Here is a 26,031-nt window from a genome sequence, read left to right on the forward strand (position 1 = left end):
TACTTCGAGGATGAGAGAGAGAGAGACGCAGAGGAAAGGCGACCACCACAGAACCTGAGACGGCGCTGCATTTCCTGACAAAGTGTCAGAAATATAAAACAATTTGTTTCATTTCCCCAAATTTGAAAGTCTTATTCAAGGTTTCAAAGACCTCTCTGATGAGGAAACCTACCTGTCCTGTCGAGGGAGGACACAGAGCTGTGGGTTGGCAGCGTACTTCACTACATTGCTGCCTGCCGTAAGATGAGGGCCAGTGTCTGACTGACCAACCAACCTGCACATGTCCTCTATGGTTATTGTTATTTTGACCCTTGGTTATTGTTGTTACTGTTGTCCCATTGACAATTTTGATTCTAATTATTTGAATATTGTAAATATCCAAAGTAAGCTTTGGCAATCTGTACATTGTTTACGTCATGCCAATAAAGCACATTGAATTGACAGAGACAGAGAGGTGAATTCTATTATCTCTATTGTCCCCCTCTATGAGAGGGAGAGGGGGGGGTGAGAGAGACAGAGAGAGAGAGAGAGAGAGAGAGAGAGAGAGAGAGAGAGAGAGAGAGAGAGAGAGAGACAGAGACAGAGACAGAGACAGAGACAGAGACAGAGACAGAGACAGAGACAGAGACAGAGACAGAGACAGAGACAGAGACAGAGACAGAGACAGAGACAGAGACAGAGACAGAGACAGAGACAGAGACAGAGACAGAGACAGAGACAGAGACAGAGACAGAGACAGAGACAGAGACAGAGACAGAGAGAGAGAGAGAGAGAGAGAGAGAGAGAGAGAGAGAGAGAGAGAGACAGAGACAGACAGACAGGTCATGAGCAGATTAGCTCCCACATTATTTAGCATGTAAAAAAAAAAAAGACAGACAAACTTGCAGGATTCTACCGTAAACAGCATAACCTTCACTCCAAATCAAAAGTCCAAACCTACAACCTGATTTTGAACGGAATTACCTGGAATGTTTCCTACACCCAAGGATTATGATTCCCAAGCTAAACATCAAATGCTCTGTCAATCAAACAGAAACCTGAAAACCACCATCCAACCTGGAACGGAGTGAGTAATGCTTAGTCCGAAACTATTTTTCACTTTCAAAAGCCAAGAAGAAAAGTACATTACAATGATATACACTGCTCCAAAAAATAACACATCCTAGATCTGAATATTTCATTCATTCTTATTAAATACTTTTTTCTTTACATAGTTGAATGTGCTGACAACAAAAATCACAAAAATTATCAATGGAAATCAAATGTATCAACCCATGGGGGTCTAGATTTGGTCTAGAAATTAAAGTGGAAAACCACACTACAGGCTGATCCAACTTTGATGTAATGTCCTTAAAACAAGTCAAAATGAGGCTCAGTTGTGTGTGGCCTCCATGTGCCTGTATGACCTCCCTACAATGCCTGGGCATGCTCCTGATGAGGTGGCGGATGGTCTCCTGAGGGATCTCCTCCCAGACCTGGACTAAAGCATCCGCCAACTCCTGGACAGTCTGTGGTGCAACGTGGCGTTGGTGGAGGGAGCGAGACATGAGGTCCCAGATGTGCTCAATTGGATTCAGGTCTGGGGAACGGGCGGGCCAGTCCATAGCATCAATGCCTTCCTCTTGCAGGAACTGCTGACACACACCAGCCACATGAGCATTGTCTTGCATTAGGAGGAACCCAGGGCCAACCGCACCAGCATATGGTCTCACAAGGGGTCTGAGGATCTCATCTCAGTACCTAATGGCAGTCAGGCTACCTCTGGCGAGCACATGGAGGGTTGTGCGGCCCCCCAAAGAAATGCCACCCCACACCATTACTGACCCACCGCCAAACCGGTTATGTTGCAGGCAGCAGAACGTTCTCCACGGCGTCTCCAGACTCTGTCATGTCTGTCACATGTGCTCAGTGTGAACCTGCTTTCATCTGAAGAGCACAGGGCGCCAGTGGCGAATTTGCCAATCTTGGTGTTCTCTGACAAATGCCAAACGTCCTGCACGGTGTTGGGCTGTAAGCACAACCCCCACCTGTGGACGTCGGGCCCTCATACCACCCTCATGGAGTCTGTTTCTGGCCGTTTGAGCAGACAAATGCACATTTGTGGCCTGCTGGAGGTCATTTTGCAGGGCTCTGGCAGTGCTCCTTCTGCTCCTCCTTGCACAAAGGCGGAGGTAGCGGTCCTGCTGCTGGGTTGTTGTCCTCCTACGGCCTCCTCCACGTCTCCTGATGTACTGGCCTGTCTCCTGATAGCGCCTCCATGCTCTGGACACTATGCATTGATGTGCCATCCTGGATGAGCTGCACTACCTGAGCCACTTGTGTGGGTTGTAGACTCCGTCTCATGCTACCACTAGAGTGAAAGCACCGCCAGCATTCAAAAGTGACCAAAACATCAGCCCGGAAGCATAGGAACTGAGAAGTGGTCCCCACCTGCAGAACCACTCCTTTATTGGGGGTGTCTTGTTAATTGCCTATAATTTCCACCTGTTTTCTATTCCATTTGCACAACAGCATGTGAAATGTATTGTCAATCGGTGTTGCTTCCTAAGTGGACAGTTTGATTTCACAGAAGTGTGATTGACTCGGAGTTACATTGTGTTGTTGTTTTTTTTAGCAGTGTATTTGACTTTATAAGGACTGAATGCTAAGGCTACCAAGCTTGGTAGGACAAATAACTACAGCTTCAATTAGCACTGACGTGTGAAACGAGAGGTGTCAAAGCCCGTGAGCCCAACAATGGCAATAGAGTCCCAACCAAATGGAGAGGCTCTAGATGCACCCTCTCGCTGTTCAGAGGTCATTAAAATACATGACCCTCTGTATGTAAAGAATAACAAGACAAGAAAAGAGTAAAAAATGAAGCTACATATGGAAAATCAAAAGACACTTTTGGTAACTATTATAAAAAATGGGAACATAAGCAACCGTATCTTCCATACAGACTATTCCCTGGCATGGCACAGTGCTATATTAACACACTACCCCTCTGTTAAGAGGGAGGGTGTTACCGATGGGTGGAAACTCAGGACACTAGACAACGAGGACTCTGAGTCAGCTAATATAAATCTCTATAAGTCTGGAACAGTATTGGTACAGGGCAACCCCAAACAGTTTCAGCTGGACTTTCACCTAATCAAAGAATTAGCTCAGCAGGAGAAGCTCTTTCTTGAGAAAAATACCCAGACCCCGAGCGGGTCAGACCAGACTTCTTCCCACAGACGAGCATCCCAAAGCGGGAAGTCAACCTCCAATCACAGAGTACTACTCCCTCATTGAAATGCGGGATAAATTCACCCAGCTGGAGGTAAGGCAGGTGGAGCTGGAACAGCAGTTGATTACACTCCAGTCAGCACAGACTCAGACAACAGTCCAGCACAACAACACCCCCTTAACTAGAGGTGGAGAGCTGGAGGTGGAGAGAGACATATCTGGACTGTGGTGAGACACCATCACCAGGAGAAAGAGCAGGAGAAGAACAGAGCACTAGAGGAGAGGATCAGACTGCTGGAGGAGAGGTTGAGGGGGATGGCATGTGACAGAGAACAACCCATTAGAGAGGTGGCCACCCCCGCAGAGAAGCCGGCAGAACAGCCCACGACAAATGTCTCAACACCACAGCAGAACAGTCCAACCAAGACCATGTCGATAACACAGCGGGACAAATGAAGAACCCCAAGCCCAAGGGATCCCACCCCCCCCGGGGCTGTGCCACCCTGATAGCCCTCCTTACAACCCCCTCACACCCACTGAGGATATACACAAGACACAGATTGTGACCCTTATGGACTCAAACGGAAAATATATACAAGAGTGTCTAAAGTTTGGTGTCCTAAACACCCAGTGTGCCCTAGACCTTCTGTCTGAAGACCAACCAGGTTCACCCAGTGTGCCCTAGACCTTCTGTCTGAGGACCAACTAGGTTCACCCAGCCACATAATAATACACACAGGCACAAACGATCTGAGAACAAAGCAGGAAAGGGTGGCCACAGCACTCAGGGGAGTGATTGAAAAAGCTTCTTCCACTTTCCCCAATGCACAAGTGGTTATATCCACCCTGCTACCACAAAAAGACTTCCACCCTGCTACCAAACCTCAGGTAAAAATGCAAGTATTTCCCATGACTGTGTCTCAAAACCAAAAGTTTACCTGGCCCACCACTCCACCCTGGACTTGAACAGCCTTTATAACCAGGTCCACCTATACAAGGCAGCAGTGCCCACCTTAGCCCGGATGCTAAAGGACATCGCTCTCAAACGCAGCCCCAACACTTCACACAGGAGCAGATTAGACACCACGCCCAGACCAGCAAGACCCCCCCCCCCCCCCACCAGACCTACACATAGAGGACCCACGCCTAGAGGACCTACACATCCAGACCACACCACCACCAGCCACATCCACACCCCAGTCAGTCAATCAACCCCCCCCCAAGTTAATCATGCCCATACTCCATTTAGGCCACCTCAGATAAGACCTATGCCCCTCCTGCCCTCCCCATGCCCCCCACTCCAGGGCATGAGGAAGGCCTCAACATGGAAGTCACACAAATGCCCAGGCCGTGAGCAGGCAAACAGGCCCATCCCCCACTCTTACACTAACCCAAGCCAATGGCATGTACCAGATGCTCCAGATGCTCAGCAGGCTCTGCTCACACTTACTGGCCTTAGGCCAAACCACATGACCAACAACATTGGACACTTTATGGAACACAAAGCCTTCAACTATCTCATCCTGGAATATCCAAGGCCTGAGGTCATCTGCCTTTGGCCTAACGAGCAGGAACATGGACTTCATCAAATAAAAATACAGACATTGTCATCCTACAAGAAACAAGACTGGTTGCCCTCTAGGTTACAGAGAGCTGGTAGTCCCATCCATCAAACTGCCAGGTGTGAAACAGGGAAGGGACTCAAGGGGTATGCTAATTTGGTATAGAGCAGACCTAACTCACTCAATTAAATTAATCAAAACAGGAACATTTTACATTTGGCTTGAAATTCAAAAGGAAATGATCTTAACAGAGGAAAATGTTCTCCTGTGTGCTACATATACCCCCCAACTAGAATCCCCATACCTTAAGCAAGACAGCTCCTCCATCCTGGAGGGGGAAATCAATCATTTCCAGGCCCAGGGACATGTACTAGTCTGTGGGGACCTAAATGCCAGAACCGCACAAGAACCTGACACCCTTAGCACACAGGGGGACAAACACCTGCCTGGAGGTGACAGCATTCCCTCCCCCATATACCCCTCTAGGCACAACTATGACAATATAACCAAAAAAAATCTGGTCACAACTCCTGCAGCTCGTAAGTTTACATACACTTAGGTTGGAGTCATTAAAACTCGCTTTTCAACCACTCCACACATTTCTTGTTAAAACTCACTTTTCAACCACTCCACACATTTCTTGTTAAAACTCGCTTTTCAACCACTCCACACATTTCTTGTTAAAACTTTTCAACTTTTCAACCACTCAACCACTCCACACATTTCTTGTTAAAACTCACTTTTCAACCACACATTTCTTGTTAAAACTCGCTTTTCAACCACTCCACACATTTCTTGTTAAAACTCACTTTTCAACCACTCCACACATTTCTTGTTAAAACTCACTTTTCAACCACTCCACACATTTCTTGTTAAAACTCGCTTTTCAACCACTCCACACATTTCTTGTTAAAACTCACTTTTCAACCACTCCACACATGTCTTGTTAAAACTCACTTTTCAACCACTCCACACATTTCTTGTTAACAAACTATAGTTTTGGCAAGTCGGTTAGGATATCGACTTTGACACAAGAAAATTTCCAACAATTGTTTACAGACAGAATATTTCACTGTATCACAATTCCCGTGGGTCAGCTAATTGACATCATTTGAGTCAATTGGAGGTGTACCTGTGGATGCATTTGCTTGACATCATGGGAAAATCAAAAGAAATCAGCCAAGACCTCAGAAAAAGAATTGTAGACCTCCACAAGTCTGGTTCATCCTTGGGTGGCAATTTCCAAACGCCTGAAGGTACCACATTCATCTGAGCAAACAATAGTACGCAAGTATAAACACCATGGGACCACACAGCTGTCATACTGCTCAGGAAAGAGATGCATTCTGTCTCCTAGAGATGAACGTACTTTTGTGTGAATAGCGCAAATCAATCCCAGAACAACAGCAAAGGACCTTGTGAAGATGCTGGAGGAAACAGGTACAAAAGTATCTATATCCAGAAGGTGTAAACTTGGTAGTAGAAAACCTAAACAGTATATTTGACCTCTCAGCTTCCCTATCAAATCTAAACATTTCAAACAGAAATATGAAGAAAATTAACAACAATGACAAATGGTTTGATGAAGAACACAAAAACCTAAGAAAGAAATTGAGAAACCTGTCCAACCACAAACAGAGAGACCCAGAAAACCTGAGTCTACGACTTCACTATGTTGAATCACTAAAACAATACAGAAATAGACTACGGAAAAAGGAAAAGCACGTCAGAAATCAGCTCAATGTAATTGAAGGGCGCCAGTGGCGAAGATTCCCAAACCTTCCATAACAAGCCATCACCTACAGAGAGATAGATGGCATCTATCTGGAAACGAGGCCCCTGAGCAAGCTGGTCCTGGGGCTCTGTTCACAAACACAAACAGAACCCCAGGACAGCAACACAATTAGACCCAACCAAATCATGAGAAAACAAAAAGATAATTACTTGACACATTGGAAAGAAGGAACAAAACGAGAATGGTATTTGGCCCTAAACAGAGAGTACACAGTGGCAGAATACCTGACCACTGTGACTGACCCAAACTTAAGGAAAGCTTTGACTATGTACAGACTCAGTGAGCATAGCCTTGCTATTGAGAAAGGCTGCCGTAGGCAAACTTGGTTCTCAAGAGAAGACAGGCTATGTGCTCAATGCCCACAAAATGAGGTGAAAACTGAGCTGCACTTCCTAACCGCGTGCCAAATGTATGACCATATTAGAGACACATATTTCCCTCAGATTTATCAAAACCCAATTTTGATAAACTCCCATATCTACTGGGTGAAATTCCACAGCATGCCATCACAGCAGCAAGATTAGTGACCTGTTGCCACTAGAAAAGGTCAACCAGTGAAGAACAAACACCAGTATAAATACAACCACTATTTATGCTGATTTATTTTCCCTTTTGTACTTTAACTATTTGCACATTGTTACAACACTGTATATAAACATAATGTGATATTTGAAATGTCTTTATTCTTTTGGAACTTCTGTGAGTGTAATGTTTACTGTTCATTTTATATAGTTTATTTCACTTTTGTTGATTATATATTTCACTTGCTATGGCAATGTAAACATACAGTGCATTTGGAAAGTATTCAGACCCCTTCCCCTTTTCCACATTGTGTTATGTTACAGCCTTGTACTAAAATTGATTGAATAAATGTGTTTCCTCATCAATCTACAGACAACATCCCATAATGACAAAGTGTAAACATGTTTATAGAAAACAGAAATACCTTATTTACATATGTATTCCGATTCTTTGCTGTGAGACTTGAAATTGAGCTCAGGTGCATCCTGTTTCCATTGATCATCTTTGAGATGTTTCTACAACTTGATTGGAGTCCTCCTCTGGTAAATTCAATTGATTGGACATGATTTGAAAAAGGCACTCACCTGTCTATATAAGTTCCCACAGTTGACGGTGCATGTCAGAGCAAAAACCAAGCCATGAGATCGAAGGAAATGTCTGTAGAGCTCCAAGACAGGATGTGTGGAGGCAAAGATCTGGGAAAGGGTACCAAAATATTTCTGCAGCATTGAAGGTCACCAATAACACAGAGGCCTGCATCATTATTAAAATGGAAGTTTGGAACCACCAAGACTCTTGCTAGAGCTGGCCACCCTGACAAACTGAGCAATCGAGGGTGAAGGACCTTGTTCAGGGAGGTGACCAAGAACCCGATGGTCACTGACAGGGATCCAGAGTTCCTCATCTCTGCAGCACTCCACCAATCAGGCCTTTATGGTAGAGTGACCAGACAGTAGCCACCCCTCAGTAAAAGGCACACAAACTCCCACTTGGAGTTTGCCAAAAAGCACCTAAAGGACTCTCAGACCATGCGACACAATATTCTCTGGGTCTGATGAAACCAAGATTGAACTCTTTAGCCTGAATAACAAGCATCACGTCTCGAGGAAACCAGGCACCACTCATCACCTGGCCAATACCATCCGTATGCTGCAGCATGGTGGTGGCAGCATCATGCTGTGGGGATGTTTTTCAGCAGCAGGGACTGGGAGACTAGTCAGGATCGAGGGAAAGATGAGCGGAGCAAAGTACAGAGAGATCCTTGATGAAAACCTGCTCCAGAGCACTCAGGAGCTCAGACTGGGGTGAAGGTTCACCTTCCAACAGGACAATGGCCCTAAGCACACAGCCAAGACAACGCAGGAGTGGTTTCGGGACAAGTCCCTGAATGTCCTTGAGTGGCCCAGCCAGAGCCCGGACTTGAGCCCGATCTAACATCTCTGGAGAGACCTGAAAATTGCCATCCAACCTGACAGAGCTTGAGAGGATCTGCAGAGAAGAATGGGAGAAACTCCCCAAATACAGGTGTGCTAAGCTTGTAGCACCATACCCAAGAAGACTCGAGGCTGTAATCGCTGCCAAAAGGTGCTTCAACAAAGTACTGAGTAAAGGGTCTGAACACTTGCCTGTGTGTGTGTTTGGTTTTACTATCCTTGTGTGGACCAGAAGTCCTCAAGATGACAGTAAAATAAGCAGAATTCAGACATTTCGCCGGTCCCCAAAAGGAAAAAGGCTATTTTAGGCTTAAGGGTTAGGTTTAAGGTTTACAATTATGGTTAGGTTTAGGAGTTAGGGTTAGGTTAAGATTTAGGGGGTTGGGGTTAGGTTAAGGGAAAATAGGATTTTGAATGGGAATCAATTGTTTGGTCCCCACAAGGACAGTTAAACGAACTTGTGTGTGTGTGTGTGTGTGTGTGTGTGTGTGTGTGTGTGTGTGTGTGTGTGTGTGTGTGTGTGTGTGTGTGTGTGTGTGTGTGTGTGTGTGTGTGTGTGTGTGTGAGATAAGATAAGGCAGATATTCCGCAGTTTTAAAAGCAACCGAAGTGAAGGCAGATATGCAAATTTCCCTCCACTTTTAAGAAGATGGATGAACAACGAGAGCCCACACACAGACACACATCGCTCCTCCATCACCACACCTCCTACTACACCACACACACAGGAGAAAGGGGGAAATATGGCCAATTTAAGGTATGAAGGCTGAGCACGGATTCTGCCATAGTTAAAAGTAAGGTGGAGCTTTTACACAGAAAAAGGACAATACAGATTACAAGGATAAAGGCCATTACTGTTATGTTTGTGATTGACTTGGTTTGAATCTGGGTCTCCTACGCACCATAGGACCGTGTTAGCCCGCTGAGCTAAAGCCTCGGCATTAGGCCTGGGAGCTAATGCAAGTCTGGTTCACAAAACCACCTCTGTTACATATCTCCCAAGTGAATGAGTGAATGTGGTTATGCAAACAGTCCAGCAGGGGGCAGATGTCCCTATGAGTAAAGCTGAAGTACGGTAACGTGATATAACAGAAGAAGTGACCTGGGAGTACCTGGGCCCACATACACAGATCAGACAACTCGCCAGACCCTGTGGCCCTGGCCCGCTTCCAAACATAACATACACTACATATACAAAAGTATGTGGTCACCCCTTCAAATAAGTGGATTTGGCTATTTCAGTCACACCTGTTGTTGACAGGTGTATAAAATCGAGCACACACCAATGCAATCTCCATAGACAAACATTGGCAGTAGAATGGCCTTACTGAAGAGCTCAGTTACTTTCAACGTGGTACCGCCATAGGACGCCACCTTTCCAACAAGTCATTTGGTCAAATTTCTGCCCTGCTAGAGCTGCCCGGGTCAACTGTAAGTACTGTTATTGTGAAGTGGAAACGTCTAGGAGCAACAACGGCTCAGCTGCGAAGTGGTAGGCCACACAAGCTCACAGAATGGGGCTGCCGAGTGTCCTCGGTTGCAACACTCACTACAGAGTTCCAAACTGCCTCTGGAAGCAACGTCAGCACAATAACTGTTCGTCGGGAGCTTTTAGAAATGGGTTTCCATGACCGAGCAGCCACACACAAGCCTAACATCACCATGAGCAATGCCAAGCGTCGGCTAGAGTGATGTAAAGCTCGCCGCCAACTCGGGAGCAGTGGAAACGCGTTCTCTGGAGTGGTGAATCACACTTCACCATTTGGCAGTCCAAAGGACAAATCTGGGTTTGGCGGATGCCAGGAGAACGCTACCTGCCCCAATGCATAGTGCCAACTGTAAAGCTTGGTGGAGGAGGAATAATGTTCTGGGGCTGTTTTTCATGGTTCGGGCTAGGCCCCTTAGTTCCAGTGAAGGGAAATCTTAACGCTACAGCATACAATGACATTCTAGAAAATTCGGTGCTTTCAACTTTGTGGCAACTGTTTGGGGAAGGCCCTTTCCTGTTTCAGCACGACAATGTCCCAGTACACAAAGCGAGGTCCATACAGAAATGGTTTGTTGAGATCTGTGTGGAACGACCATGACTGGACTGCACAGAGCCCTGACCTCAACCCCATCGAACACCTTTGGGATAAACTGGACCACAGACAGTGAGCCAGGCCTAATTGCCCAACATCAGTGCCCGACCTCACTAATGCTCTTGTGTTTGAATGGAAGCAAGTCCCCATAGCAATATTCCAACATCGAGTGGCAAGTTGGCTGGATGTCTTTTGGGAAGTGGACCATTCTTGATACACAGGAAACTGTTGAGCGTGAAAAACCCTGCAGCGGTGCAGTTCTTGACACAATCAAAGCGGTGCGCCTGGCACCTACTACCATACGCCGTTCAAAGGAACCTCAATCTTTTCTCTTGCCTTTTTACCCTCTGAACGGCACACATTCTATGTCTCAAGGATGAAAAGTCCTTCTTTAACCTGTCTCTTCGTATTCATCTACACCTGGGATAATCAACTAGATTCAGCCGGGGGGATATAACTACATATCATTTGTAGACTGCAAATATTTGACTAAAACATAATAATTTCAAACCTTGCTCACATTTGTATACGACCACGTGTCTCTTTATTGGGGTGGGAATACTTGGGAAGAAAATAAAAAAATCACTGATTTCCTGGTGTTTAAAAAATGTCCAACAATGAAAATTGTCTACACTGTTTGAAGTGGATTTAACACGTGACATCGATAAGGGATCATAGCTTTCACCTGGATTCACCTGGTCAGTCTATGTCATGGAAAGAGCAGGTTTACCTAATGCTTTGTATACTCAGTGTATATTAAGAGCATGATGAAGAGTGAGATGGAGAGGAACAGAGAGAGCTAGAAGAAAAGAGATGAGAAGAGAGCAAGTGTTCATTTCAGATAAAGTGACTCTTCGAGACCCCTGTGTAAAACTGAACTAGTATTAAAAAATATTAAAACCTCTGGACATGAAAGACCACATTGTTCTCATAATTGGTTCTGTTAGGAGATGTAGAGGCCTTACTTGTTTTATTATGGATCGCATGTCATCATGGCAGCAAATTGCACCTCAATCACGAGCCATTTGAATATATTCTCCTCGATAAGAGAGAAGTGAGGAGCAGGAGGCCCAGTTAAGAAAGCACGGACATAGTACCAACACACACACACACACACACACACACACACACACACACACACACACACACACACACACGAATGAAGCCTTTCTGGTTGAATGAAGGGAAAAATACCAAAACATGGTGTTGTTGTTTGTAATGATAACCTTGTTTTGAGGTAAAACAAACACTGTTGAAAAACGACAAGCCAGTGGATATTATCACGGTGTTGACGATCAAACAGGAGACGGGGACGACACGGTTGTCATGTGCGTATGACAGGCCAACGCCTGAACTCTGCTGGTCAGTTTGCCAGCATACTAAAACAGGAGAGCGCCAGGCTTGTGTCCGTCTGTCCTTTGGGACATGGCGTCACGTCCCTGCATCCTTTGGTTACCCACGGATGATGATCACAACATGCAAAGCATAATGACTTCCTCGTCCTGGTGTAGTATCAGTCATCCCTACAAAATCAGCTCAACTCAAACCGCCTACCAAATCTGCCAGTCTTAGCTGTAGGCCACTCGGCAGGTAACCATAGTGGTTAGAGCGATCGAATCCCCGAGCAGACAAGGTTAAAAAAATATATTTTGTTCTGCCCCTGAGCAAGGCAGTCAACCCACTGCTCCCCGGGCGACGAAGACGTGGATGGCAATTATGGCGCTCTCTGATTCAGAGGTCGAGTTAAACGCGGAAGACACATTTCAGTTGAATGCATTCAGTTGTACATCCCCTTTCTCCTCACGTTAGCCTTGACTGGAGCGGCAACGCCACGGTTCTTCTTGTAGAGCCGCTTACATTAAAACTCACTATTGAGAGCAGACTTTGTAACGGCTACCAAGACTTTCTGCTTTTCACCCCCTACCTAACATGTACATATTACCTCAATCAATCATCCCAACTACCTCGTAACGCAGTGCACTAACCTGGTACCGGTACTCCTTGTACATAGCCTCGTTATTGTTGTTTTATTGGGTTTCTTTACTTGCTCATTTTCATACTTTCTAACTGCCTTGTTGGGGAAGGGCTCGTAAGTAAGCATTTCCCAGTGAAGTCCACACTTGTATTCAGCGTATGTGACAAATACAACTTGATAGTGTCAGACAATCTGAGGGATGGGTGCAGATCCACAGACCAGAGGTTGAGAAGCAGTCAAGAGTAACAGTTTGAGACACATTCGGGTTGTGGTTTCCATCTATAGTCCTCTCTAATGAACACTGACATAAAAATAAAAAAATACTTGGCATTGAAAAAAAAAAAAAACCTGGTTGGACTAAGTTGACTGAACCGTGAGTGAGAGTGTCCCTGGGGAGCAGCCCTGGCCTGGCCAAAGTGAGCTCTTCCTGGGCTTGCAAGCCTCAGGGTCTCTCCTCCCCTCTGGAACTTTCACACAGCTCAGCCTCACCGTCCAAGCCAGCAGTCACTCAACAAAGACAAACACTATTATAGCTCAGATTCTAGTGTCTGCAATAAAAACCCCACAAATGAAGCCTCCAGTATGGCAGCCAGGCGTTGTGCCTTTAAAACGGGTCTCATTTCATAGCGATTCGGTCCTTCGATGACTATCTGCTGGGTGAGAAGAGAAGTCTGCAGGGGAAAGCCCAATTAATTGCTCGGCGGTGGCTCAGAGCGGGTCTCATTCTCACGGCATACCAGGCTTCTTCTGTAGGACAGCGTGAATGTTCGCCTCCCTGTTTTAACTAGTTAATTAAGTTAGCAGAGTGGAATGGTGGGGGTTTGGCAGCCTGTCATTTAACACAGACTGGTGTAATCAGAGTGCTGATATGTGATGGGAGGGTGGACTGTTAACTGTACTTTATGACTCACACTAGATCAGACTGCAGAGCACAGCTACAGTGGAGTCAGACTGTGTATGGAAGGTCCCTGAGCAGTAATGTAGAGCCAGTGGAAATATAATATTGACGTGTCGTACTGGGTGCGAACCCATGGCCTTCATTACCCTTTTCCCCATCGCCACGTCTCTCTGTTGTCCTTAATGTTTCAACTCACTGAACACTCAAAGAGTCCACAACTTGTTTTCATACAGAGACTCAACATACCGGCATCAATTGCCATTACACCCACTTCCTCCTGAAGCAGACTCTCCCTGTTATCTATCCATCAGTGCCCAGGTGTGCGAGTGTGTTTTCGTGCGAGGGCCTCGTCAGTTGTGTGGCATGCAAAGCTCAATGACGGGAGCTGTACCAGAGGAATCTTGACCACAGACGATGTCATCAAATCAGCAGTCCAGTTGCCACCGTTTAGAATCCCTGTCACACTCAACCCTTACCGAGCCGGATGTCCAGGAAACATCATTCACTCCCTGGCTATTTTCTGAAGTTGCGTTCAGAAATCCTGGTCATATTTAGAAAAGCCATACGGCACATATGAACAGGATTACTATTAAATGGATCATATTAAAATGTGCTTCCTGAGATGTTCAAACACTTCTCCGAGGAAATTGCGCGATCTGATCATCTGCACTAGGCAGTGCGGCTGTGTTAAAAGACGGGTTGCAATATCCCTGCATTACAAATGTAGCTGCTGCCTGGTTGCCAAGGCAACGTCCACATGACTCAGGGCCGGTCAGGAGCTGCTAGCATCCTCCAACCCCCACTCTCCCTCCCACATGCTCTCTAAGCCAATCACAAGGCAGCATGTCCCATACACGATAAACCCACTCACAGAGGGAGAGTATGGGGCTTTGCTTGGCGCAGCCTGCGGTTTAAAATACCCATATGACAGGCTAAGGCCTGGCCTGTGGATACACAGGCTGAAGATATTGGCACAACCTCTGGTTTAAAATACCCATATGCTAAGGCCCGGTTTGTGATCTGTGTGGTTCTGGGTAGTTTGTGTGGACTCATCTGATCCCTCTCTCTCCCTCTCCCGATAGTCTCTCTCGCTCTCTCCATCTCTCCTGTCGTTTGCTCAGGGTCAGTGGAGTATTGACAGCTGGAGCCCAGTGAAGATGTCTGGCTTTCCTCCAATAATGCCGCATTTCCATGGAGACTTACCCCCACACCGGCGTGTCGCCAGTGTTTTTCGGTTAATGTACGCTCCAGTGTAATTGTGTTTCTATTAGGAGTGACGCTAGGACCTGGGGGAGAGCAGAATCAACAGCCTCTGCAGCATCAAGACAGTCGCTTGATCAGAAGGTGTTAAGTTCAGTTAGCCATTGTTATGTAAATAGTAGCTGAAAAGGACCAGTGGCCTGGCTTCGGCCCCAGGTGAAATCCGGTCCGCCGGAGCCATGGCCCAGCGAGACACGGGTGCCAGCCAGCATAGATGGAAACAGAAAAGTCTGGGGCAAATCCTGTATTGAAATATGGCACTCTCGCTCTTAATTCCACCACCTGTAGTTGAGTGTTTGACCTCTGGGGGACACTGCCATGGGTAGTAGTCAGGAGGGATCTGCTCGGAGGTTTCCTTCTTAACACCTTCACAGTGCAATCTCGTCCCGTTTCGTCAATGAAACTGTACTTTTATGCTTCTAAAAGTGCACCATTCGGCATCCTCAGCTTCCGACCGGCATTAGCCATGGGTAAGATGATTGACACAGGGCAGGAGCCAGGAAGGGCCTTGGCTATGCCTAGTGTAGCTGTGGTAAGTCTGGTTGTGATGTCCGTTTTCAGTAAGGACACAGTGGGGTTTTCAAAACAAAGTGCTCCCAACTCTGACCATTCCCTTAGTGTCTGACAGTAACTGCCTTGTCCAACACTGGCACCCTGTACGATGAGATGATTTGGAGATCATTTCTACTCAGTCGGAGGACAGGAGAGAAGGTTTTAAAAAAGGCAGGACAGGCAGCACTGACATACTTCTGCACATATGAACAACATAATAAGGTTTGGGTTGAAGTAGCTGAACCAGATAAGGGCAGACCATGTGAATTAGTTCCGTTGATGATGGAGGAATCATAGTTTGAGGAATCATTCGTGGAACACTTTACCCTCCAGAATAGTAAGAAAGTTATGCCAACATAACAAAGCGAAATTAGAACACACTCGTCACCTCACCATTTCAATACAACTATGGTATACTAAGTATTGTTAATCCAATAGATCTGACTGTTTATGACACCTCCAGAGAGTACTTTAGGCTGCTGAGGTGCCAAGTTTCAGGCTGGTTTACATTCATTCATTCGTTATGCAGAACAGAAGCCTTGCACTAAAACGCTGTAGCAGCCAACTCTCTGACAGGCCTAATTTAAGAAGAGGGCACACTTTGAAGAAAGACACATTATTTGACTTTTTTGTTTTCGTCGGGCTCTTTTGAGTTAGGCTCTTTATGGGTTCGTCACAGTTCACCCTAAAATCAAAGTTGGTCATATAAAGTCGAATTTAGTCCCTGTTTATCCCAGTCTGCCGTGTAGCTATAGGCAGATGCATCAGGTAGAGTTAAGGCTACATAAGATAACAGGGGCCTCTGCGATGGGAATTCCATATTCCCATGATTAGTCTGAACTGTTATTTAACTTCATGACTTCTGGGTTATTTTCTGGTATCAGTACAGTGCCTTCAGAATGTACTGACTTATTCCACATTTTCTTGTGTTACAGCCTGAATTCAAAATGGATTCAATCAAAAAAATGTATCTCACCCATCTACACACAATACCCCCAAAATGACAGTGAAAACATGTTTTTTGAAATGTTTGTAAATGTATTGAAAATAAAACACAGAAATATCTCATTTACATACGTATTAACACCGCAGAGTCAATAATGTTAGAATCACCTAGATCACCACCTGGATCGTACAATATTTGCATATTCTTTTTTAAATTCTTCAAGCTCTGTTAAAGATGATTGTTGATTATTGCTAAACAGCCATTTTCAAGTCTTGCCATAAGATTTTTAAGCCGATTTAAGTCAAAACTGTAACTAGGCCACTCAGAAACATGCAATGTCAACTTGGTAAGCAAGTAAAGTGTTTATTTGGCCATGGTGTTTAAGGTTACTGTCTTCCAGTGTCTGTTGGGAAGCAGACTGAACCAGGTTTTCCTCTAGGATTTTGCCCATGCTTAGCTCAAGCATGACAAGCATACCCATAACATGATGCAGCCACCACCATTGCTTGAAAATATTAAAAGTGGTACTGATGTGTTGGATTTGCCCCAAACATAATGCTTTGCATTCAGGACATAAAGCTCATTTATTTGCCACAATTATTGTAGTTTTACTTTAGTGCCTTATTGCAAACAGGATGGATGTCATCTTTGTACCTTTGGCTAAGGTGTAAACTTATGACTTCAACTGTATTGACTCAAGACGTTTCAGACCATAATAAATTTGTACACATTTCTAAAAACATAATTCCACTTGGACATTGTGGGGTATTGTGTGGAGGCCAGTGATACACAATTTCAATTTAATCCATGTTCAATTCAGGCTGTAACACAAAAACAACAACTAAAAGGGGTGTGAATACTTTCTGAAAGCACTATGGTCTGGGCTTATTGTGACTATCATTTGTTTTTCAACAGGACAATGACCCAACACACCTCCAGGCTGTGTCAGGGTTATTTGACCAAGAAGGAGAGTGATGGAGTGCTGCATCAGATGACCTGGCCTCCACAATCCCCCGACATCAACCAAATTGAGATGGTTTGGGAGTCGTAACGCAGAGTGAAGGAAAAGCAGCCAACAAGTGCTCAGCATATGTGGGTACTCCTTCAAAACTGTTAGAAACGCATTCCAGGTGAAGCTGGTTGAGAGAATGACAAGCATGTGCAAAGCTGTCATCAAGGTAAAGGGTGGTTATTTGAAGAATCTCAAATATATTTTGATTTAACACTTTTTTGGTTACTACATGATTCCACATGTGTTATTTCAAAGTTTTGATGTCTTCACTATTATTCTGCAATGTAGAACAGAGTAAAAACAAAGAAAAACCCTTGAATGAGTAGCTGTTCTAAAACTTTTGACCGGTAGTGTATCTTCAGAAAGTATATTATGTCCGGGTATGACAGCCTCATTCTACAGTAGTTCTTAGCTTTTGCTTAGCCACCGGAACAAATATTAGACAAATGTATGAATTAATTTACCCATTTCAATGGAGACAGTGTCAACCCATCACAAGGCCATCACTCCAGTCGTGGATAAGATTAACACTTTCCAATGATACCACATAGATGTATTATTATCTGCCTCGAACAAGCTCTATTTTGGTGGCTTCTGGTACATTATATGGCCTTGGTTCCACCTGAAATACACAGCTAAACTACTGAATACTTTAACTTTACCTCCCAGATTGGTCAAATTAGTTGTGGTATTGAAAATGTAAGACATCAGTATGTAGGCCTACATATTTACATGCAAGATATGAATTGCCACAGTGTTTGTTATTCAAATTATGTATTTTATTGGCTCTGCTGCTGTGGACACTTAGGGTAAGGAAACCAATGTGTCCTTTGTGTGAACTATCCCTTTAACAGTTTGGCCTGTCAATCAATCAATGTGGTTGGAATTGTCAGGGGAGGCGGCAGGATGTTTGTGAGTCACACAGTTGGTAGGGTTTCTGACCTGTCAATCAATGTGGGTGAGACTGAGGAAAGGTGGTAGATTGTGACTACGTCACAAAACTAAATAGTCTACTCTTTCAATTGAGTTCACTGTGGCAACAACTTAAGTAAATATATTGTGCAGTAGTAGCCTTCCAGTATGCACATTAGGGAGCCAAATGAATGGCTCTCTTGATCAAAAAGAGCTGTTCGTTCACGAACTACGAACCACTAGGCTACACCAACGAGTCACTTTAGCAGCCACTGGCAAATCTCGACATGGGCTTCGAATCCTCGGAAAATACAAACAAGATCTTTGGTTTACTTGTCCCGATGTGATACCATGGACATAACTCCTGTGTAACATTTACGAATATCAAAAGGGATATAGGAGATTGATTTATTCAGTCAGTTCGACACCTTTTATAAACTAGTCAACATAAGCTGTTCCGTCGTCAAACCGACTCCGTGGATGGCTATAGGCCTAGGAAAACGGCAAAGAGAATACATGAATGTGCCACAAAACAAGAATTAAGTGGATTTCAACTCATCGTTACCACTTACATGACACGTGTAAATTCACTCACAGGAGACGATGAAAAAGCATCATGTTCTCCCTCATCCGTGAAAAGAAATTTGACTGCAGTCAAACACAGGTACCGAGAGGCGGGACAGACAGCAGACTGACAGTGTTTCCCTGTCATCGCTTTGTGATTTACAGGCACCTGTCTTATCAATAGATCACTAGACGATGATAACGTTCATTCTCGCAGGGAAAGGCCATACAGACTTTTGACTAGCAAATGTAAACTTTTAAATCGAAAGAAGCCTAGTTAAATTTATGAAGTGGAACAGTAGCCGGCTTACAATGAGCCTGTTAACCGCTGTTTAGCCGGTAGCTGGCACTTATGGGAAAACACTGCACAAATGTATTGAATTAAAACACATAACACTTAAAGCCATATGTCTATGTGTATAATCTTAGAAAACTAGAAAAAAAGGGAGGAGTCGCCTATTCACCAGGAGTAACCGCGGTTTGATCAATTGTTCAGTGGGCATTTGGAAGCTATAGGGCAATTCCACTGCAAAGGAATTATGCAGGGACACTTTAAAAATGTATGCTAAACAACAACAAAAAAACATTGATTTCAAAGTTTAAAGGCCAACTGCCCCTTAAAACCAACTCCTCTGGTTTTAAACGGCCAATGTGGCATCAATATGAGTCAGAAACGTTTGTGTCAAAATTGACTACAGAGTATGAATAGGATCATTTGCCATAGTGAGTCTCGCCCAAACCGAGTTTTGTCACGACTTATTATTTACGTACTCATTTTTTCCAACGATGCCCAAATTGCCCGACAACACGTGGTATGCTCCCAGCTGCCAAGTGGACATTTGTCGAGTGAAAATGGGCTTCCATAAAGTTTGCACAAACTTCCAATGCATTTCAACAATATTGCCAGAAACGGATTGAAAACCGTCAAACCACTGGTGTTGGTGAGTACGTTAGCTAAGTAGATAGCTGGTACTAGCTAGCTAGTAGCTACTTTTGGTTATACAACATTATTTGATCATGTTGGCGAGCCAGGCTAGCTATGAGAAGATCAATAACAATGCCGTCCAGTGGGGTCTTCTTGGAACAAACTGTCTGGAGGGAGAAAATGGCAGAAGTGGATGTTATGTTTGAATCAGATGGTGTGTCGAGTGAGAAGAATTGGATTACAAAAGGAAATAAAAAATCCAAGCAAAGTTCTGATTATTTTTTTTTCTGAGTAAGGGTTTTGTGTATCTATGGAACAGAAGGAGCCTACGCTGCGCTTCAATAAGATATAGGATAGGAATGTGTCCTGTTATCTCTGGGGTGGTCATAGAAGTAAAAGCAAAGGATATACACTACATGACCAAAAGGATTTGGACACCTGCTCGTCGAATATCTCATTTCAAAATCATGGGCATTAATATGGAGTTGGTCTCCCTTTTGCCACTATAACATCCTCCACTCTTCTGGAAAGGCTTTTCACTAGATGTCGGAACATTGCTGCGGGGACTTGCTTCCATTCAGCAACAAAAGCATTAGTGAGGTCGGGCACTGATGTTGGGCGATTAGGTCTGGCTCGCTGTCCACGTTCCAATTTATACCAAAGGTGTTCGATGGGGTTGAGGTCAGGGCTCTGAGCAGACCAGCCAAGTTCTTCCACCCCAATCAAGACAAACCATTTCTGTATGGACCTCGCTTTGTGCACGGGGGCAATGTCGTGTTGAAACAGGAAAGGGCCTTCCCCAAACAGTTGCCACAAAGTTGGAAGTACAGAATCGTATAGAACGTCATTGTATGCTGTAGTGTTAAGATTGCCCTTCACTGGAATTAAGGAGCCGGAACTATGAAAAACAGCCCCAGACGATTATTCCTCCTTCACCAAACTTTACAGTTGGCACTATGCATTCGGGCAGGAAGCATTTGTCTGGCATCCAAACCCAGATTCATCCGTCAGATTGCCCGATGGTGAAGCGTGATTCATCACACCAGAGAAAGCGTTTCAACAGCTCCAGAGTCCAATGGCAGCGAGTTTTACACCACTCCAGCCGATGCTTGGCATTGCGCATCTTGGGCTTGTATGCGGCAGCACGGTCAAGGAAACCCATTTCATGAAGCTCCCAACAAACCGTTATTGTGCTGACGTTGCTTCCAGAGGCAGTTTGGAACTTAAGTGTATTGAGTATTGCAACAGAGGACAGATAGACACACACACATACAGTGGGGAGAACAAGTATTTGATACACTGCCGAATTTGCAGGTTTTCCTGCTTACAAAGCATGTAGAGGTCTGTAATTTGTATCATAGGTACACTTCAACTGTGAGAGACGGCATCTAAAACAAAAATCCAGAAAATCACATTCTATGATTTTTAAGTAATTAAATAGCATTTTATTGCATGACATAAGTATTTGATACATCAGAAAAGCAGAAATTATATATTTGGTACAGAAACCTTTGTTTGCAGTTACAGTGATCATACGTTTCCTGTAGTTCTTGACAAGGTTTGCACACACTGCAGCAGGGATTTTGGCCCACTCCTCCATACAGACCTTCTCCAGATCCTTCAGGATTCGGGGCTGTCGCTGGGCAATACGGACTTTCAGTTCCCTCCAAAGATTGTCTATTGGGTTCAGGTCTGGAGACTGGCTAGGCCACTCCAGGACCTTGAGATGCTTCTTACGGAGCCACTCCTTAGTTGCCCTGGCTGTGTGTTTCGGGTCGTTGTCATGTTGGAAGACCCAGCCATGACCCATCTTCAATACTCTAACTGAGGGAAGGAGGTTGTTGGCCAAGATCTCGCCATACATGGCCCCATCCATCCTCCCCTCAATATGGTGCAGTCGTCCTGTCCCTTTTGCAGAAAAGTATCCCCAAAGAATGATGTTTCCACCTCCATGCTTCATGGTTGGGATGGTGTTCTTGGGGTTGTACTCATCCTTCTTCTTCCTCCAAACATGGCGAGTGGAGTTTAGACCAGAAAGCTCTATTTTTGTCTCATCAGACCACATGACCTTCTCCCATTCCTCCTCTGGATCATCCAGATGGTCATTGGCTAACATCAGACAGGCCTAGACATGCGCTGGCTTGAGCAAGGGGACCTTGCGTACACTGCAGGATTTTAATCCATGACGGCATAGTGTGTTACTAATTTTCTTTGAGACAGTGGTCCCAGCTCTCTTCAGGTCATTGACCTGGTCCTGCCATGTAGTTCTGGGCTGATCCCTCACCTTCCTCATGATCATTGATTCCCTACGAGGTGAGATCTTGCATGGAGCCCCAGACCGAGGGGGATTGACTGTCATCTTGAACTTCTTCCATTTCCTAATAATTGTGCCAACAGTTGTTGCCTTCTCACCAAGCTGCTTGCCTATTGTCCTGTAGCCCATCCCAGCCTTGTGCAGGTCTAGAATTTTATCCCTGATGTCCTTACACAGCTCTCTGGTCTTGGCCATTATGGAGAGGTTGGAGTCTGTTTGTTTGAGTGTTTGAACAGGTGTCTTTTATAAAGGTAAGGAGTTCATACATGTTCAGTTAATACAGGTAATGAGTGGAGAACAGGAGTGATTCTTAAAGAAAAACTAACAGGTCTGTGAGAGCCGGAATTCTTACTGGTTGGTAGGTGATCAAATACTTGCCATGCAATAAAATGCAAATTAATAACTTAAAAATCATACAATGTGATTTTCTGGATTTTTGTTTTAGATTCCGTCTCACAGTTGAAGTGTACCTATGATAAAAATTACAGACCTCTAAATGCTTTGTAAGTAGGAAAACCTGCAAAATCGGCAGTGTATCAAATACTTGTTCTCCCCACTGTACATATACACTGCTCAAAAAAATAAAGGGAACACTTAAACAACACAATGTAACTCCAAGTCAATCACACTTCTGTGAAATCAAACTGTCCACTGAGGAAGCAACACTGATTGACAATAAATTTCACATGCTGTTGTGCAAAATGGAATAGACAACAGGTGGAAATTATAGGCAATTAGAAAGACACCCCCAATAACGGAGTGGTTCTGCAGGTTGTGACCACAGACCACTTCTCTCATTCAGATCTAGGATGTGTTATTTTAGTGTTCCCCTTATTTTTTTGAGCAGTGTATATATTTTTTTACATTTGGTTTTCATGTGTTTGATGCCATTTCATTTGCTCCCCTCAGCAGTATCCACTGATTTAGACGGGAGGGGTATCGATTGCCAGCTGGGCCTAAATGCTGCAATTGTGAAGTGTCCTGTTAGGCTGAAGGAGACAGAGGTGGTAAGAATAAGGGCCGTCCAGCATGTCTCTTCTGCGGAGGCGGTGAGAAGAAAGGAGTGAAGTTGAATAAATAAATGGTAGGAGGAGTAGAGACACCAGATAATATTCCTTGTCAACAGAGGGATCCTGACATGTTGCATGTGAAGAAAGTGGACTTTGTATTAGAGGCCGACCGATAATCGGCATGGCCGATTTAATTCGGGCTGATTTCAAGTTTTCATACCAAATCGGTAATCGGCATTTTTGGACGCCGATTACATCGATTCCACGAGAAAACAGGTGGTCAGTCTGCCACGCAGTTACGCGAGTGCAAGTTGCTAGCTCCCATTGAACTTATCTTATAAAAAACAATCAATCTTCACAATCACTCGTTAACTACACATGGTTGATGATATGACTAGGTTAACTAACTTGTTCTGCATTGCATATAATAAATGCGGTGCCTGTTCATTTATCCTCATATCACAGCCTACTTCGCCAAACGGGATGATTTCACAAAAGCGCAATCGCAAAAAAAGCACAACCGTTGCACGAAATGTACCTAACCATAAACATCAATGCCTTTCTTCAAAATCAATACACAGAAGTAATCCTGCATATTTAGTTAAAAGAAATTTGCGTTAGCAGGCAATATTAACTAGGGAAATTGTCTCACCTCTGCGTTCATCGCAGAGTCAGGATATATGCAACAGTTTGGGCCCCCTGGCTCGTTGCGAACTAATTTGACAGAATTTTACATAATTATGACTTAACATTGAAGGTTGTGCAATGTAACAGCAATATTTAGACTGAGGGTTGCTGCCCGTTCGATAAAATACGGAACGGTTCCGTATTTCACTGAAAGAATAAACATTTGTTTTCGAAATGATAGTTTCCAGATTTTACCACAGTAATGAACAACGGCTGGTATCTGTGTTTATTATATTATAATTAAGTCTATGATTTGATAGAGCAGTCTGACTGAGCGGTGGTAGGCGGTAGCAGGCTTGCTTTACAGCGCTGTTTATGACTTCAAGCCTATCAACTCCCGAGATTAGTAATGCCAGCCTAAAGTGCCTATTAGAACATCCAATAGTCAAAGGTATATGAAATACAAATGGTATAGAGAGAAATAGTCAACGCGTCATAGTTCCTACACTAACTACAACCTAAAACTTCTTAACTTGGAATATTGAAGAACTGGGAATATTGAACCACCAACTTTCATATGTTGTCATGTTCTGAGCAAGGAACTTAAATATTAGCTTTTTTTACATGGCACATATTGCACTTTTACTTTTTATTTCCACCATAATTTGCAAATAAATTCATTAAAATTCGGTCATAGTTGTCTGTCATAGTTGAAGTGTACCTATGATTAAAATTACAGGCCTCTCATCTTTTTAAGTGGGAGAACTTGCACAATTGGTGGCTGACTAAATACTTTTGCCCCACTGTACATATGAGACAAGTATTTATTAAGTCTGATGGCCTTGAGAAAGAAGCTATGTTTCAGTCTCTTGGTCCCAGCTTTGATGCTCCTGTACTGACCTCGCCTTCTGGATGATAGCGGGGTGAACAGGCAGTGGCTCAGTTGCTTGTTTGTCCTTGATAATTTTTTTGGCCTTCCTGTGGCATCGGGTGCAGTAGGTGTCCTGGAGGGCAGGGAGTTTTCCCACGGTGAAGCGTTGGGCAGTTCGCACCACCCTCTGGAGAGCCCTGTGGTTGCGGCAGTACAGCTGCCGTACCAGGTGGTGGTACAGCCCGACAGGATGCTCTCGATTGTGCATCTGTAAAGGTTTGAGGGTTTTAGGTGACAAGCCAAATTTCTTCAGCCTCCTTCACAACACTGTCTGTGAGGGTGGACCATTTCAGAATGTCAGTGATGTGTACGCCTAGGAACTTGAAGCTTTCCAACTTCTCCACTGCAGTCCCGTCAATGTGGATTGGCGGGTGTCCCTCTGCGGTTTCCTGAAGTCCACGATCATCTCCTTTGTTTTGTTGACGTTGAGTGATAAGTTATTTTCCTGGCACCACACTCAGAGAGCCCTCACCTCCTCCCTGTAGGCTGTCTCATCATTGTTGGTTATCAAGCCTACTACTGTTGTGTCATCTGCAAACTTGATGATTGAGTTGCAGGCGTGCGTGGCCACGCAGTCATGGGTGAACGGGGAGTACATGATGGGGCTGAGTACGCACCCTTGTGGGGCCCCAGTGTTGAGGATCAACGACGTGGAGGTGTTGTTTCCTAGTCCAGGACCCAGCATTCTTACATAGGTATTCCTCTTGTCCAGATGGGATAGGGCAGTGTGCAGTGTGATGGCAATTGCATCATCTATGGATCTATTGGTGCAGTAAGCAAATTGAAGTGGGTCTAGGGTGACTAGTTTGACTAGTTTCTCAAAGCACTTCATGATGACAGAAGTGAGTTACCTTTGCTTTCTTGGGTACTGGAACAATGGTGGCCATCTTGAAGCATGTGGGGACAGCAGACTGGGATAGAAAAAGATTGAATATGTCCGTAAACACACCCGCCAGCTGGTCTGCGTATGCTCTGAGGAAGCGGTTTGGAATGCAGTCTGGGCCGGCAGCCTAGCGAGGGTTAACACGCTTAAATGCCTTACTCACATCGGCCATGGAGAAGGAGAGCCCATAGTCCTTGGTAGCGGGCTGCGGCGGTGGCACTGTTTTAACCTCAAAGCGGGTGAAGAAGGTGTTTAGCTTGTCCGGAAGCAAGACGTCGGTGTGTCCTCGACAGAGCTGGTTTGTCTTTTGTAGTCCGGAATTGTATGTAGACCCTGCCACATACGTCTCGTATCTGAGCCGGTGAATTACAACTCTACTTTGTCCCTATTCTGACGTTTGATTGCCTTGCGGAGTGAATAACTACACTGTTTGTATTCTGCCATATTCACAGTCACCTTGCCATGGTTAAATGCGGTGGTTCGCGCTTTCAGTTTTACGTGAATACTGACATCTATCCACGGTTTCTGGTTAGGGTGTTTTAATAGTCACAGTGGATACAACATCTCTTATACACCTCCTGATAAACTCAGTCACCATATCAGTATATTTGTTAATGTT

General features: G+C 44.6%; 1 protein-coding gene across 2 annotated transcripts in view; it reads right to left on the bottom strand.

The window, feature by feature from the left end:
- The window catches only part of LOC124006603 (homer protein homolog 1-like), a 60,280-nt gene that overhangs the window by 29,685 nt on the left and 4,564 nt on the right, over window positions 1-26,031 (bottom strand). The gene's annotated exons all lie outside the window — the stretch shown is intronic.

The sequence above is a fragment of the Oncorhynchus gorbuscha genome, linkage group LG20 (genome assembly GCF_021184085.1).
Source record: "Oncorhynchus gorbuscha isolate QuinsamMale2020 ecotype Even-year linkage group LG20, OgorEven_v1.0, whole genome shotgun sequence".
Classification (NCBI taxonomy): Eukaryota; Metazoa; Chordata; class Actinopteri; order Salmoniformes; family Salmonidae; genus Oncorhynchus; species Oncorhynchus gorbuscha.